General features: G+C 39.7%; 1 protein-coding gene across 1 annotated transcript in view; it reads right to left on the bottom strand.

Annotated features, from left to right (window-relative positions):
* LOC127440112 (tenascin-like) overlaps nucleotides 1–14542 on the bottom strand; it is a 59967-nt gene extending 45425 nt beyond the window's left edge. Inside the window, exon 1 of the mRNA XM_051696510.1 lies at nucleotides 14283–14542. The gene's annotated coding sequence lies outside the window, so the exon portion shown is untranslated. The remainder of the gene's footprint in view (nucleotides 1–14282) is intronic.
* Between the last annotated feature and the right edge of the window lie 1240 nt (nucleotides 14543–15782).

The raw sequence follows: 15782 nt of genomic DNA, 5'->3' as shown, positions 1-15782 counted from the left end.
TCAGCCACTGGGGGCAGTGGTTCGAATTTTGGTAAGCACAAACCAATTTTAGCTGAAGAACTTTCGACGTACTGTCGCTGAATTGACAGTGAGATCAGTGTAGAAGCGCTCATTGATAACTTTTAACTATTGAAAGTTATCAAATCCCTTCATAGATCTGTAATTACTTAGAAATGTTAGTACTTGAAATTGTATTTGGAAATCCCTTGCTAGCTAGAACAGGTCATATTCATTTCAGATACAGCAACGCACACCAGGGAGTGTTCATGTTTAGAACAAAATTGCATATCTTGCAAAAAAACAATTAACTATTCAAGCTAGTCTGTAACACTGCAGGGCAGACAGACGCTAAGTAGCACTCTAAGGTTTCGGTTGCCTTGGCTTCCACAGAAACCAGCTCTGGCCAATAAAAGCGTGGCAATCTAGTGCTCAGGAGAGAGTGCTCCAGCAGTGTTTTCTATGACAGGCTGCCATGATCCGCAGCAGGCAACACCTGAATCTGGGGAGCGTACTCTCCACTCTGACGGTATGCCCACAGCCCACGCTGACAGATTAATACTCGTGCTGAGGAGACCATCTGCAGCGTTTCCGCTAGTGTGGGTGTGCAGGGTTCACACTTCTCATAAAAGTTATCATTCTTTGACCACTCTCCAGATAGAGTATTTGCATTGAAAAACTATTCTTTCCTCATTAAAAAAAAGTTAGCTGTGTATTTTTTGCAGGGTTCAAGAGACACTTTCTAAGCACATTTTTCTATTGAAAAAAAGATTCAAATGAAATGGAAATAGCAGTTTTTTTTGTGTGTGTGTGTTACTGGTCTGTAATATGGGGTATGATAGGGACATTGAGAATGTCTGGCTGATTCCAGACATGCAGTCTGAGCCTACATTTTCAGGTCATATCCATGTATGACTACACACATACTGGGCAATTACAGGACTGCAGATTCAGTTTTCCATAAACTGTTTTCTTGAATGTTATAAAAACCAAATGGGTTGCATTTAAGATGGAAATAAACACCTTGCACATGTGCTGACACACATGCTTTTCAGTACCATAAAACACCCAGTGTTTCCATCAAATTCACAGCATCTGTGTACATTCTTTCAGCTTGCACTTGAAATGTCTAAAGCCATCATTTTAACCTGCAACCCGATTTAACCATATAAATTGAATAGACCTTTCTCCTCTATTTAACTTAAAAATTCGTAAATTTGAAAAATGAAACTCACCTTTCAGTAACCTTCCCACCCCCTTTATTTTATTCCAAGCCCATCTAACTTATTTTTCTTGCTTGGAACACAAAGGGAGATGTTTGGCAAAATGACAGCCTTTGTCAAACACCATTCATTTTCATTGTATTGCAAAAAGATACAGTGGAAGTCAGTGGTAACTGACGCTTACATTCTGCATTTCTTTTTGTGTTCTCATTTTTGGGTGAACTTTTCCTTTTAAGGTTCCTTTATAAGGGCAAGAACACAGTCCTTCAATAACAAAAGAGCAATTCAATGTGGTTCCACAGATCATAATTTCGTCTAGGCTGCCTTGAGATTGGGGGAGGGGGAGGGGGGGGCTGACCCTAAACCACAGCTTGCAAGGTCAACAGCAGGTAATATGTTGCATGATGTGTTTAGTGAGTGGAGGATTTGCTCTGACATGTGATTACCGGGCCTGACAGATGAGGGATACCACGAATACTGCCGCCCATTTATGATTAGACAGACGGGGATGAGCGGTTTTGTGATGGAGCACTAAAGGAGGGCTCGATGATGGGAGACTCCCGATCTGGAGACATCCCTTGGGGGTGATGGGGACCCACCCCACTTCTTGATCTAAAACCTGGGATTAAATCAGCAAAATAGGCTGAAAATTGCTTTGAGTTGCTTTGAGGTTTTAATTCTGGATGGATAGCTGGCTTTTTCACTTTGAAGCCTGGCTTGTTGCCACAAGAATTGAAGAAAGAAAATCACTTTAAACTGGTCTTTGTGTGAGCATTTGCCCTATCTCCCTTTACCCCTGGCCAAGGGAGGACTGCAAATGAATAAACAACAACACAAAATGAAATTTAATGTAAAAATGAAAGAAGCTTGGCTTTATGGCAGCAATGAAACATATAGTAGGCTTGACTATCTATATCTATATGTGTGTATCTATATTTATATAATTTTTTTTTTTTTTTTTTTTTTTTTTTTTTACTGTGAGAAGCAGACAAAGCCAGTCTCTTTTATTAGAGCTCTATTAAAACAGTGCTGAGCTCAGTGTGCTAATGCTGCTGCATACTGGCACTTTCAGATAAACCAGACACAATGTGACTGTTGCTTTCTCATGCCAGGTCTAGTTTTTATACATTGTTACTTTCTCAGACTCTGGCTGAGCCATTTGGCTTCCATGTGCCTAATGTGATAGGAATTTCAATGCTGGAGGTGAACCTGCTGGCACACATATTTAGTGCTAGTGAACTAAATTGGTCCTGTGTTGTGTTTAGCAATGAATGCTGACTCTACAGCACTTGAAAGGGAGAATACCTCACACAGGGATCAGATGCATACATTTGCATGTTATAAATTATACAGCACAACAGTTAAAAAGATTTTTTAACCACACCAACAAATGTGTAACAAACAAATTAGATGTTTGTTGCTGTTCACATAATTGAGCAATTAACATGTCAGTGGTTGGGGAGTGAAGCATAATTAACTGCCTATACAGATTACATACCACAACTGCCCGGAGATATAAAACTTTAAAGGAATTTGCTAAACACCAGATTACAGAGTACAAAACATATTATTATTGTAAACTGGAGTGAGTTTGTTTTAAAATGAGTTTTGATGACAACTGTTGACAGGGCAAAAGGTTTTAGTTATTTTGGTAGATTTAAAGAGATAGTTCATCCAAAATGAAAAGTCTGTCATCATTGACTCACCATTATGTTGTTCTAAACCCATATGACTTTCTTTTGTTTGTGGAACACAAAAATAGATGTTAAGCAGAATTTTAGCTTCAATCAAGTGTATTGTATTGCATTCCAAAGAGAAAGAAAAGTCATATGGGTTTAAACCAACATAAGGGTGAGTAAATTATCTGAATTTTCATTTTTGGGGGAATGTATTTACTTTTGTAATATTAAGCCAAATTGGCTTCTCTTCCTGTCTTCAAAGGGTCAGTGGTAGAAGTGTTGGTGGCCTAATGGTTAATGGCAAAAAAAAAAAAAAAAAAAAAACATTAGCTAAATATAATTACTGTAACTAACTTGAACTTGTGCATACCACAGGTTATTGAACCATAAAAGTCAATGCTGTGGTGGCTTTAATTTGCTCAGTGATTAGAAATGATGGAATCCACTGTCTGATGAACAGAAGGGAAACTATCCTTATCCAAACAATAGCAAATCCTAATTTCTCTTTTTAATTCATTCCTTTGAAATCATAATAGGAGCAGACTTAGTTTTGTAGGTCATCCATGACAGAAAGCACTTACCTTCTCTGGGACAAAGCCTTAATTTGGGTCGTCTGCCATGTTGAATGAATTGGTATTGTCTTGAGACTCTATTCACCTTAATAGATGCTATAAAAATGCCCTGACAGTTTGTTTAATACTGGGAAGGAGTCAATGATGAAGAAATATCTCTCCCAGAAGTATGTTGGTTTTACGGTATCATAACTCCACTGGTGCAGGTCCACCTTCATTAAAAATCAATACTATGAAGTTGCTCTTAATCCAGATAATGAAACAAGTAAACTTTCTGGACGAAAATCAAAGTCTGGTCTGGGTTGATGATGAGAAAATGTTGATAAACTGATAAATCATAATTAAAAATTATATATATAAAAGGGCGTTTTGTGAAGTGGATGCTTATCGATCGGACAGTGTCCAAGGTCAGAATAAGACAGAGGTTGCTGAAAACCAGCACCATGAAGCCATGAACACAGAGATGGATTTCCAGGAGAGCTCATAGTGCCGCTCAATAGTGTGTGCTTGGATCGATGGCAAAGCGTAAACCCACTGTTATTGTTTTATAAATGGATTTGTAAGTCCTCACGCTCCTGAGCAATGCTCATTTAAGAGAAGTGGCTCAGTTGACCAGCACCTACCAATGAATATTCTTCTTTTATTCTGTTTTTATCCTTCTATCCTGCAATTCTTCTTCTATCTTACTGATCTGTTCCCACATATCATTTGACATGAAGCAAAAGGTCTGGTAAACCTGGTATCATGACAAGTCGTTATAATAGTACAAGATGGCAAAATTGCTCGAGTTGGCTCGTACAAAACAGTAAGACTTTTACTCCAAAGGGAAAAATAAACTAACAAATGAACCAACAAACGATGTTATTATGAGTTTTCCTAAGTTTGTCCCCTACCTCAAACCTAAACCTAACCATAAAGTCTAACCCCTTACCACAACCTTAAATCTAATTACCATGATTTTAATAGGATTAGAACTTTTGTGCACTAAGGAAGAAAGAAAACATTATGATTTGGAATGAGAGGAGGGAACAGCATTACAGGTTATTGGCATATCTGTCATTTATACTGCATAAATACATATGGAATAAGTTGCCTAATGTTTTCACAGTTGTTTCCTTTCTTAAATAATGTGTTGAATTTGAGGCAAGCTAAAATGTGATGCCTGTATTGTATCGATTTGTTCTGTATGTTGATTGGTTGGCCTCTATGGGAATTAAAGTCGTACTTTTTTGTGCAAGCCAAATAGTATAATATACTGGTGGATCGATTTAAAAACTTACATGCCCAGGAAGTTGCATAAAGCCAGCCAATCAGATTAGAGCTTGCCAGTATGAGTAAGAGTTTTCCAGTTTTGTGTGCAATATGCCTAAGATGGTCAGTGAACGGACTTCTAAGACGTTGAGACTATTTTTATTTCTGCTCTGATCTGAATGCAGATTGTCTATTCACTTCCTATGGCTTGATGTGGTCACTGTCTATTGGCCTCAAATGAGCCTTTTCAGAACTGGTGAGTGTCTACACCATTGTTCCCCATTTTACTTGGCTTATCTACGCTTCAAAAGGAAGTCAGTCAGGGCTAGCGCTGGGTTCAGTGAGCAGATTCAAACAAATGAATACGTCTGGCAATCATCAACACACAGGCACACGCTCTCACCACTGTATGTGCAATGTAAGCATAAAGGTCTCTCAAATGCCACAGACAGTGATATCTAACCTGAAGCATTCTCTTGGTATTTCTCTCAGTAGTGGATTGACAACAAGGTGTGAAATGCACACAGAAACCAGAACCTAATAACATATTGTATATTGTGTATCCAACTACTATATAATTTCCTTAATAACATGATTAAGTAATTTCTAAACTCGAAAATTTTGTGGAGTCACATGACACCATGTGAGGTTCAGACGTGTGAACGCGAGCTCTGTGCACTTTGATAGTTTAACACTATTAATGACATAAATCGGTGAGATTCGATACACTCTGTTCCATAACAGTTCTAGGAGGACAATATGTCAAAGAATTCAAAATCATCAGGCTCTGGAGACATTAAAAGACACTTACATGCTCAAGCTGATACCCCTGAGAAGGCCCCGAGCCAGGGAGTCGATTTGGTCGGAGAAATGAGGGAAATTCGGCAAGAAATGTTGAACATGTCGGCAATGCTGACGAAGGTCGTTGCTGACTTGGAGGATCTTGCTGTAATTCATCGATGGATCACTGCCATGGAGACAAAGTTCTCTGAGGTGGTTACATGGGTAAACTGATCGAGAAACTGATCGATTATCTGGAGTCATCGGAGAGGGAATTAGCTGCTAATCCACTAGCGACCAAGGTGGATTTGGAGCATGTCTGGGAGAAGTTGGAGGACTTAGAGAACTGTAAATAACGGAATAACATCCGAATCGTCGGAATTCCTGAAGCCAAAGAAGGTCAGGATATGGTGAAATTCCTGGAAGGGCTCTTTCCGAATCTGCTTGACATAACAGGCCATAAGATGGAAATTGAGCAAACTCACAGGGTTCCGGCTCGGCGATCCACTGAGGGAGACAGGCCCTGATCAATTCTGGCCAAATTTCTGAGATCATCCAATAAAGATCTGGTGTTACACGAGGCGAGAATAAAGGAAGGCTTTTTTGGAAGAACCACAGCATTTTCTTGTTCAACGACTTTGCAAATTCGACAAGAGAGAAACGTGATCGATTAAAGGAATGCAATAAACTCTTACATCAGCGGAAGGTCGCTTTTGCACTGATGTTACTGGCCAAATTGAGAATAGATGCTAAGGATGGCCGTAAAACATTCACATGTCCCCAGCATGTCCTTCATAAAGTCAATGGAGTAAGTTATTTTGTGGTACTCACGTTGTAGCTGAATAGACCGACTCACTGAACATTCACTTGACTGTTTGAGGAAACTGAGTGCCTTTTTTGTTTCTTTTTGTGCTGGTTCCACCTAGCGGCTGGAGTTTGTTTTGTGGAGTAACACTCCTACAGGACTGTTTTGTGGATGAATTTGCATGTTCTTTGTGCATATGCCTCCTATTGGAAGGAGTTTGTTTTGTGGAGTATTTCTTGCAAGACACTGGAGTGATTAGGTCATTTGTTGCACTCATGTAGCAGCTGAATGGGCCGGCTCACTGAACATTCGTTTGACTGTCCGAGGAAATTGAGCGCCTTTTTTGTGCTGGTTCCGCCTAGCGGCTGGACTTTGTTTTGTGGAATTACACACCTTCGGCACAGTTATGTGGATGAATCTACACTCTTTATGTTATTCCGCCTATTGGCTGGAGTCTGTTTTATAGAATATCTTTTGTTGTGTATCTCTGTCTCACAAAATTTGTATAGAAACACCGGACTTGAGCAATCCGACAGCAAGTTTGGAGGGATGGACGTGCGTGAGGTTAATGCGCATGTTCCTCTTTTTTCTATTTGTTTGGTTCTGGGGGAAGTTCGGGGTTTGATTGTTGCACTAATGTTGGAATGTGGTCTTTATAATTTTGTTTTTGACACACAATCCTTTTTTTCTCATATGTCAAAATGTCAAGTGTTAATATGAGCGGATTGACTATCTCCATGTGGAATGTGAATGGCTTGGGGCACCCCATAAAAAGAAGGAAGGTTATTTCTCTTCTTAAGCGTAAGAAAGATGATATAGTGTTTCTTCAAAAAACGCATCTTTCCCCGCAATAAGCTGAAAAATTTGGGAAGTTATGGGGTGGACATGTTTTCTTTAAGTGCAGGGGAGTCATTACACTGATAAGTAAGAGTCTACAATTCAAATGTCTCAAACAGATTAAAGATAAATTAGGAAGAGTCATTATTGTTTTAGCAGAAATTCAGGGGCAAAGTCTTATTTTGGCTAATATTTACTCTCCTAACTTTGATGATCAGGGCTTTTTTGTAGATCTTGAAGGGATGTTGCAAGCCGCTGGCACCACTAATGATATAATATTGGGAGGAGAATTTAATCTTTTGATGGACTCAGTCCTTGATCATAGTGAAGCTAATGTGTGCAAGCCCCCTACAGCAACATTGATGCTTCACAGGATGTGTAAAAATTTTGGTCTTAAAGATATTTGGAGACTTTTGAACCCATCTGGAAGGGACTATAAATTTCTCAGTTCATAATATTTATTCTCTCTCTCTCTCTCTCTCTCTCTCTCTCTCTCTCTCTCTCTCTCTCTCTCTCTCTCTCTCTCATATATATATATATATATATATATATATATATATATATATATATATCTAAGTCCCTCATTTCATCTGTTATTGATTGCTCAATTGGAAACATTTTAGTCTCAGATCACGCCCTGGTGAGTTTAGAGGTGTTGCCACATATGGAGAAAAGGAAATCATATAGTTGGTGCTTTAATGTGTCCCTTTTGCAAAATCCTGAATTCCAACAAATGTTAAAGGCTGAAATCAATGTTTATATGGAGACCAACTGGTCCTCAGTATCCTCTGTGGGCGTGGCTTGGGAGGCACTTAAGGCGGTTCTTAGGGGCCAGATCATACAGTATGCCTCATTCACCCAAAAATCCAAAGTGGAGTTGGAAGGGAATATTAAAAGTGCCGAGGCAGAGCTGAAGTGCCGAATGTTATCTGATGGCCTCAGAGAATTTACCCTATTGAAACACAGATATAATATTATTTTGTCACGGAAGGTGGAGTTTTGGCTATTCAGGGCAAGATAGTCATACTTTGAGTCGGGGGATAAGGCAGGAAAACATCTGGCTAGATATATAAAACAGATAGAGAGTCTTTTTCTACCATTCCCTCAGTGAAATCTGCTGGTGGTGAAATATTTACCCCAGCCATTGATATTAATAATGCTTTTAAAGAATTCTATCTTGATCTCTATAGTTCCACATCTTCGTCTACTGATGAGGATATTAGAAACTTTGTGGAACCATTAGAACTTCCTAAACTGGAGCAAAACTGGAGCAAAAAAAATCTCTTGATTCTGAGATAATCCTGGAGGAGCTTGGTGAGGTAATTAAGGCCTTGCCTACAGGCAAGGCTCCAGGGCCAAATAGCTTTGCTGCTGAGTTTTTTAGATCTTATGCTACAGAATTGGCTCCACTTTTGCTAGAAGTTTATATGGAATCATTAATAAATGGAAAACTTCCACCAGCCATGACACAAGCCCGGATCAGTCTGATTCTTAAAAAGGACAAAGATCCAAGCGAGTGTAAGAGTTACTGTCCAATTTCCCTGATCCAGCTAGACGTTAAAATATTGTCAAAAATTATGGCTAACCAATTGAGTAAAGTTATGACATCACTTATACATATAGATCAGGTGGTTTTTTGGGGGGGCCGTAGCTCTTCTGGCGTTTCATCAATATCATGTGGTCAGTGGCGAATGATCAGACTCCGGTCGCTGCCATCTCTCTTGACGCCAAAAAGGCGTTTGATATGGTAGAATGGGATTATCTTTTTAAGATTTTGGAAATGCATGGGTTCGGGGATACTTTTATTGGTTGGATTAAGTTACTTTATGGACACCCGGTAGCGGCGGTACAAACAAATGGATTCATTTCAGATTTATTTTACCGGCACCCGGCAGGGTTGTCCTCTTTCCCCATTATTGTTGTGTCTTGCCTGGAACCAATAGCAGCCGTGATAAGAAAGGAGGATGATTTTCCAGGGGTGGTGGCGGGATGTGTGGCACATAAGCTTTTGCTTTACGCAGATGATATTTTATTATTCATCTCCGACCCTACTAGATCTGTGCCTTGCCTCCACAGAATTATTAATTCCTTTTCTAAGTTCTTGAAATACAGAGTTAATTGGTCTAAATCTGCAGCTTTGGCTCTTACAGCGTACTGCCCGGTAACAGCTTTTGAGCCGGCGCCTTCCAGTGGCCCAAACAGGACATTTAAGTATTTGGGTATTTTATTCCCAGCAAATTTGAGTGATTTAGTTAAATTAAGTTTGAACCTTTAATAAAAAGGTATTCGTGCGATGTGGGCAAGTGGGCTTCTTTACATTTATCTATGATTGGGAAGGTTAATGTTATTAAAATGCATTGTATTCCAAAATGCAACTACCTGCAACAGTCTCTCCCCATAGATGTCCCCCGCTCTTATTTCAAGCAATTTGATAGCATAGTGAAGTCCTTCATTTGGAATGGTAAACATCCCAGATTACATTTCAGTAAGTTGCATAGGCCGATTGACAATGGTGGGCTAGGCCTACGCAAGATTTTGTTTTATTATTATGCATTTGGTCTCAGACATTTGGCTCATTGGTCGCTTCCACCTGAGAGAGCCCCTCCCTGGTTCTGTACTGAACAGGAAGCTCTTGCCCTTATTTCGTCATTGCAAAGCCTTTCTATCAAACTATTCGGAGAAGCTAAGTTACACCCCGTTATCTCGCATTTGCACTCGGTATGGACAAAAGTGTCCAGAATGTTTAATTCAGACATTTATTTAAATGTTGCCTCGAGCATATGGCTGAACCCAGAATGATGTATTAATAAGTCCCCTTTCTGCTAGTCAGAGTGGATTGTGAGGGAGGTTAATACATTCGTGACCTATATGAGAGTGGAGTGTTGAGATCCTTTGAAAATTTGGTTCAACATTTTGGGATTCCCAGATCTCAGTTCTTTAGGTATTTACAGCTGTGCCACCTGCTCTATACTATTTTGGGGAGTAGCATACACCCCCCTTAAGTGGCAGATACTCTGTGAATGGTGATTACTGCTTTTGGAAAAGGTCCTGCTAATTCAGTGTCTGGGGGATGGAGCTTTAACTTCTATCAAGAGATTATGGGAGAAAGATTTATACTTGGTATTGGAGGAGGGAGTGTGGATTCTTAAAAATGTCAAGTCTGTATCTAGAGATGCAAGGGTATGCCTTATAGTGGGCGTAATAGTGGGGGGTTAAATGTTGATTCTGTGTATATATATTTTGCTTTTCTTTGTTATCTGTATGAAATAATAAAAAATGTTTATCAGAAACTCAAAAATGTTACTTCTTAATCCAATTTAAAATACACCCAAAGACACTAGATACAATGTGAAAATAGTTGTCTGTTTTCATGTCAGCTTATTCCATTCCTGAGGGCTATATTGTCTCTCTGTATAGTAATGGAATAAAATTACATGAAGACTGATAAGTGAAAGGTAATGCAGATGATGAAAAAGCTGGGCTTCATGATAGTCGAGCCCCATTTACAGAGCTCTAATGATGCTGGAAGGTCTGATTGCACCGATAGTCGGGTTTGTGTGTGTGAGAGCGATAAGCCAGGCTGGTGGACAGGCAGAGATAGAGGTGGTCGCACCACACTGAATGGACCTGTGGTTCACTGATATTGGTACAATTTCTCCACAAAAGACGGACGCGATAGGGCGAGAGTATAGTGAAATTGCTAAAGGTGAACTCCGTCATGCTGATTAAGGTGAAATGGAAATTTTAGGACACATCAGTCAGTATTTGAGACCGGAGACACTGGAGACATCTCCAGGATTGTTAAGTTGTATAATTTCTGATTTCAACTCCATGTGTGTCTTTCTTGTCCTCTTTCTTAAGGTCCAGATGGAAGGAATGAAAGAGAAACATTTGTTACTTGCTGTCTCATTTTTCATTTTCAGCAACGCTGACCCCGTGTTTATTAGCTTAACCTAGGTTGGAGCCAGAAAAGCAGCCTTGCATGTTCAAAACTCTTGCTATTTCTGCCTGCCAGTTGCAAAACTATTGAAACGCTATCCTCACACCATATAGACAGTTCCTTTCACATCTTGGTGCAAAGAAAGATTAAATTTGTTGTTTACAAAAGTCTTTTCTTAGGGCTATTGTGAGTTGTCTGGAACGGCAATAGACATTTAATTGAGAACTTTGTGAATGGAGTGCAAAGAATGTTTACATAGTGTAATCTAGATGAACAAGGTCATAATTTAAATTTTCTACTGGATAAACAGACTTATCTGAACATCAAACAAGTACAAAGCATCCTTCCCTGCCCAAATATCAAGCTATTGATCATTATTTCTGGCTCTAGAATGAATAAAATCAACCATGTAACTACATGTTTAATTTTGACAGGAATTGCTATTTTTTGCAAGCGACTAGAAACTGTATATTTCCTCTCTCTGACGAAAGATAAAGCATGATCGTGTATACCTGATAACATTACGGATATTCATTAAAAAAACAAGTGCATAGAATGCACCCTACTTTATCAGCTAGTTTGACCAATTACTCACCCTTTATGCATAGAGTAATAAGCACAACGTGATCATGTAGATCATCTCTTTTGTTGGCTGTTATACTGTAAGAAAATTATTGACTCCACTGAACTTTTTACCCACTCTGGAAAGAAAAATGTCACACAGAAATGCAGGCAGGTATGCTGACTGAGACATTAAGCCAGCTGTTTTTCTTTTTCACATAAGAGGAAACTGAGCAATGTCACCAATTCACATACTTGGGGCATTACATGACTCCAACATTGGCTTTGTAGATCTTCCTGTAACCATATCCCAGTTTAAATCTTCCACTACAAAATGCTCTTCTAGTCCTAGGCATGTAGTGATGCGTGCATTCCAGCATGCAGTGTCACTGACAAGTAACCAGATTCATTTTGAATAGGACACATGTGCTCATCTCTTGGCCGCCACCAATAGAGACACTGTCAGTTTTCGGAGCCCACAGCTTTCCTAGCCATCTTACATTAGCATCAGACAACCATTAAAACCATCTGGGGCTGAAACACTTTAACAAGTCTACTGAGGAAATCTTTGTTCACCAATGACAACAAATCATTCTGAATGCCTCTGTGACCAGTTTTGAGTGTGGAAGTAAAAAAAAAAAAAAAAAAAAACATCCTTACAGAGCATATTCAAAACAGACAGACATTTCAATATGTGGATGGATGGATGGACAGACGGACGTTATGGACAGACAGATAGACATCTAGACAGACAGACTGCCTGTTTGCCTGTCCATCACAGGAGAACACTGAGGGTCCAATAGCTGCTACAAGTGCATTACCAGGCAAGGAGCAGCTGTTCAAACAAAGGCTAGTTTCCCACTCAGCTTTGTAATGAGTGGCACTGTCAATGAATACCCTGCGCATAGCATCATAAAACATTTACACATTCCGTCTAGGCAACAACCATGTGTGGTTGGCACCTCAATGTCCTCAAGATAATGGCAGCAAAGAGCTGAGAAGGTATTAACAACTGAGGAGGCATTAACAACATCTGTAAAACAGATCATGAAATAAGAATGTTTACTCACATTCTGAATTCAAACCACAAAAAGCAGAGAACTTAAAGGGTAAGTTCACTCAAAACTGAAAATTCTGTTATTAATTTTATTGTATTGAAAAATAAAAAGATGCAATGAAAGTGAATGGTGACTGAGGCTGTCAGTCCCTAACATTTCACCTAACATCTTCTTTTGTGTTCAGTGGAAGAAAGTAAGTCATATGGGTTTCCGGAAACCAAGATAATGTGTAAATGATGATAGAATTTCTGGTAACACTTTACAATAAGATTCCATATGTTAACATTAGTTAATGCATAAGATATCATGAATTAACCATGAACAATTGTTCAGCATTTTTTAATCTTTGTTAATTTTAGTTAATAAAATGTTAGCTCATCATTAACTATACAACTTTTGATTTTAAAAATATATTAGTATCTGTTAAAGTTAACATTAACTAAGATTTATAAATGTGGTAAAAGTAATGTTCATTGTTAGTTCATATTAACTAATGTTGTTAAATAATGTTAACAATTGGAACCTTATTGTAAAGTTTTTCCGAATTTCCATTTTCATGGTGAACTATCCCATACTTTTTTACTTAATTAGGAAATGTTCTGCACTTTTCCTAAACATTAAGCAGTCACAAAAGCTTGCCCCTCATTGGTAAAAAATTAGCTTCTTTCACTCTCAATAGAACCCCCCGCCCCCCCCCCCCCCCCCCACACACACACACACTTGTACATACTCATAGAAAGTTTTTCAGCCCCTCCGTTTCCCTGCCTAGACCCCTCCCCCTACAACCACACACACAATCATCTCATCAATGTTCACTTCACTTTTGCCATTCTCTAAAACGGATACAACCCATCAGTACGGATAACGTACTGATCCAAGATCTGTCTGCCTCCTGCTGCTAATGAGTCGAGAGAAGGTAGCCAGCAGTTTACAGCAGCACTGCACGTGGAGCTGGAGAGAGATAACACAAACCAACTGTCACTCTCCCTGGCTGGAGTGGACACGGCAGCTAAATAACATCGCTAGTCTGGCAGGTAACCGACACCAGCTGACCCACATCCGAGAGACCACAACTGCAGGCAAGCCCACCACATGTAGAGTTACGCCAAACTACCGGATATCAGCGATTGGAGGCACGCTACTGTGTATACCTCACTGATAATGCGTGCAGAACTGCAATAATTGCTGAGCTTAAAAAAATGTGGGCCACTTCCCTTATAAACCATAATGAGCACCCTAAAACCAGACAGATTGCATCAGTATAAAAGCAGCTCCAGAAGTTTCTGACTATTAGACAGCTTACATTTAGAGAGCTGTAATATTCATCAATATTCAACTTATAAGTATGCTTGGTTTTACAACAGAAATACAAAATGCCAACATGCTTAATATGATTTAATTAGTCTAATTTAGTCTTTAATCTTATGACTTAGCAATATGAACAAGAAAAGGCAGAACTTACCAAACACATCAAACACAATTAAACCATAATCAGCAAAGAGGAAACAGTCAGTGGCATTTAACATGCAATTCTCACACTAACAGGTACATGAAAATGACTTAGAGCATCACAGCTTACCTTAGTGAAATCAGTCCTCTAGTGCAAGCTCAGAGACGTGCCTCTTTCTATGAGATGCAATGTGACACCAAAATGAAACGTTGCAAACATCAGTAACTCAGTTCTTGAAGTGTTACTTTATTTTCTTTAAAGAGATGACAGTTCTGTCATTCCTCTCTGTCTCTCTGCTCTGAGTGAGTGTGTTCCATCCAGGCAGTGCTGAGAGAGAAGCAATGAGTGAAAGAGAGAGAGAAGGAGGGAGAAGTCCCTTTCTTTTAAACAGTAGACACTTTGCGGTCAGACCCCACTCCTACCTACCACTCTTATATACACCCCCCTCCCCTTTCTCCCTCTGACTGGAAGCTAGGGAGCTGAAACGGGATGCCTCAAGGCTGGCAAACTCATATACACACACACACACTGGGAAGAGAGGAGGAGAAGAGAGAGAGAGAGAGAGAGAGAGAGAGAGAGAGAGAGAGAGAGACCATTTACCATAAAGTGGAGCAGCCAATGATTGGATGAAAGAGATATATGCAAAGCTGCATTAACATACATTTCAGCTTAGAATTAAGAACTGTGAGGATAAAGGAGGAAGGACCCTTGTGTGTTTGATGATGGCGGATGACACGGCGGATGATGGGATTATGTACGGTGATCAGCATAATCAACCTTTAATCCCAAATCCAACCTCACTATGGAACAGAGTCATTTTAGTCAAGGTTGGTTCCTCCTTTTGAATCTTAAATGTCACTCACTGTGCTGCAACCTCTGGCTTTTCACACTCCCCTTTTGCTTCTGTAAACACATCCCTTCTGCAGAGTGTTTGGTTATTCACCTTTCCATCTGCACTACACACAAACACACACACACACACACACACTCTCCTCCCCCAATGTGCACTGCAGGTACAGTAGAGCACCCGAATACGGCAGCTGCAATTACCAGACTCTGCAGCACCCAGCATTTTGTGTAAACGGGAGCCTTAATAAAAAATAAAATTACACTGAACAAAGAACTAACATATGAAAGTATCTCCACTGCCATCTTCTCTCCAGATGTTTCTTCATTTCAAACAAGCAGGGATGCTATTCAGACATATTTAATTAGAGAGCAACTGGTGCATGAGATGTCAAAAACTGGCCTTTAGTCCTCTTGGGGGGCGAGAGAGCTTGGGAGTTACAGAAGCACCCGTGGAGAGGGGGCCCTCGACTCCCCCAGAGAGGAATCAAGAAGCATTTTTCTGGTGAGGGAAAATCAACCCCCATCAGTCTGTACTCAATAAGTCATGAATTTGTGATGATATTCCTGGTCAACATGGGATTTTAATCTAGGTCTCATTTTCAGAGGAGAGAATCACTTCATTTCAATTCAGGCCCAGGCACTGATCAAATTCAAGTGCTTCCTTTTCATCCACCGCAAGGCAAAAATGATATCAGTTGCAGGTTTTCCTTTTGTGGAAAAGTAAAATGTGAGAAACAGGAGAGGAACATAGGCAGAGGATGTTTCCCAAGGTGAACTCCA

The sequence above is a fragment of the Myxocyprinus asiaticus genome, chromosome 4 (genome assembly GCF_019703515.2).
Source record: "Myxocyprinus asiaticus isolate MX2 ecotype Aquarium Trade chromosome 4, UBuf_Myxa_2, whole genome shotgun sequence".
In the NCBI taxonomy this organism is placed as follows: Eukaryota; Metazoa; Chordata; class Actinopteri; order Cypriniformes; family Catostomidae; genus Myxocyprinus; species Myxocyprinus asiaticus.
This window is presented reverse-complemented; position numbering and strand designations above follow the sequence as displayed.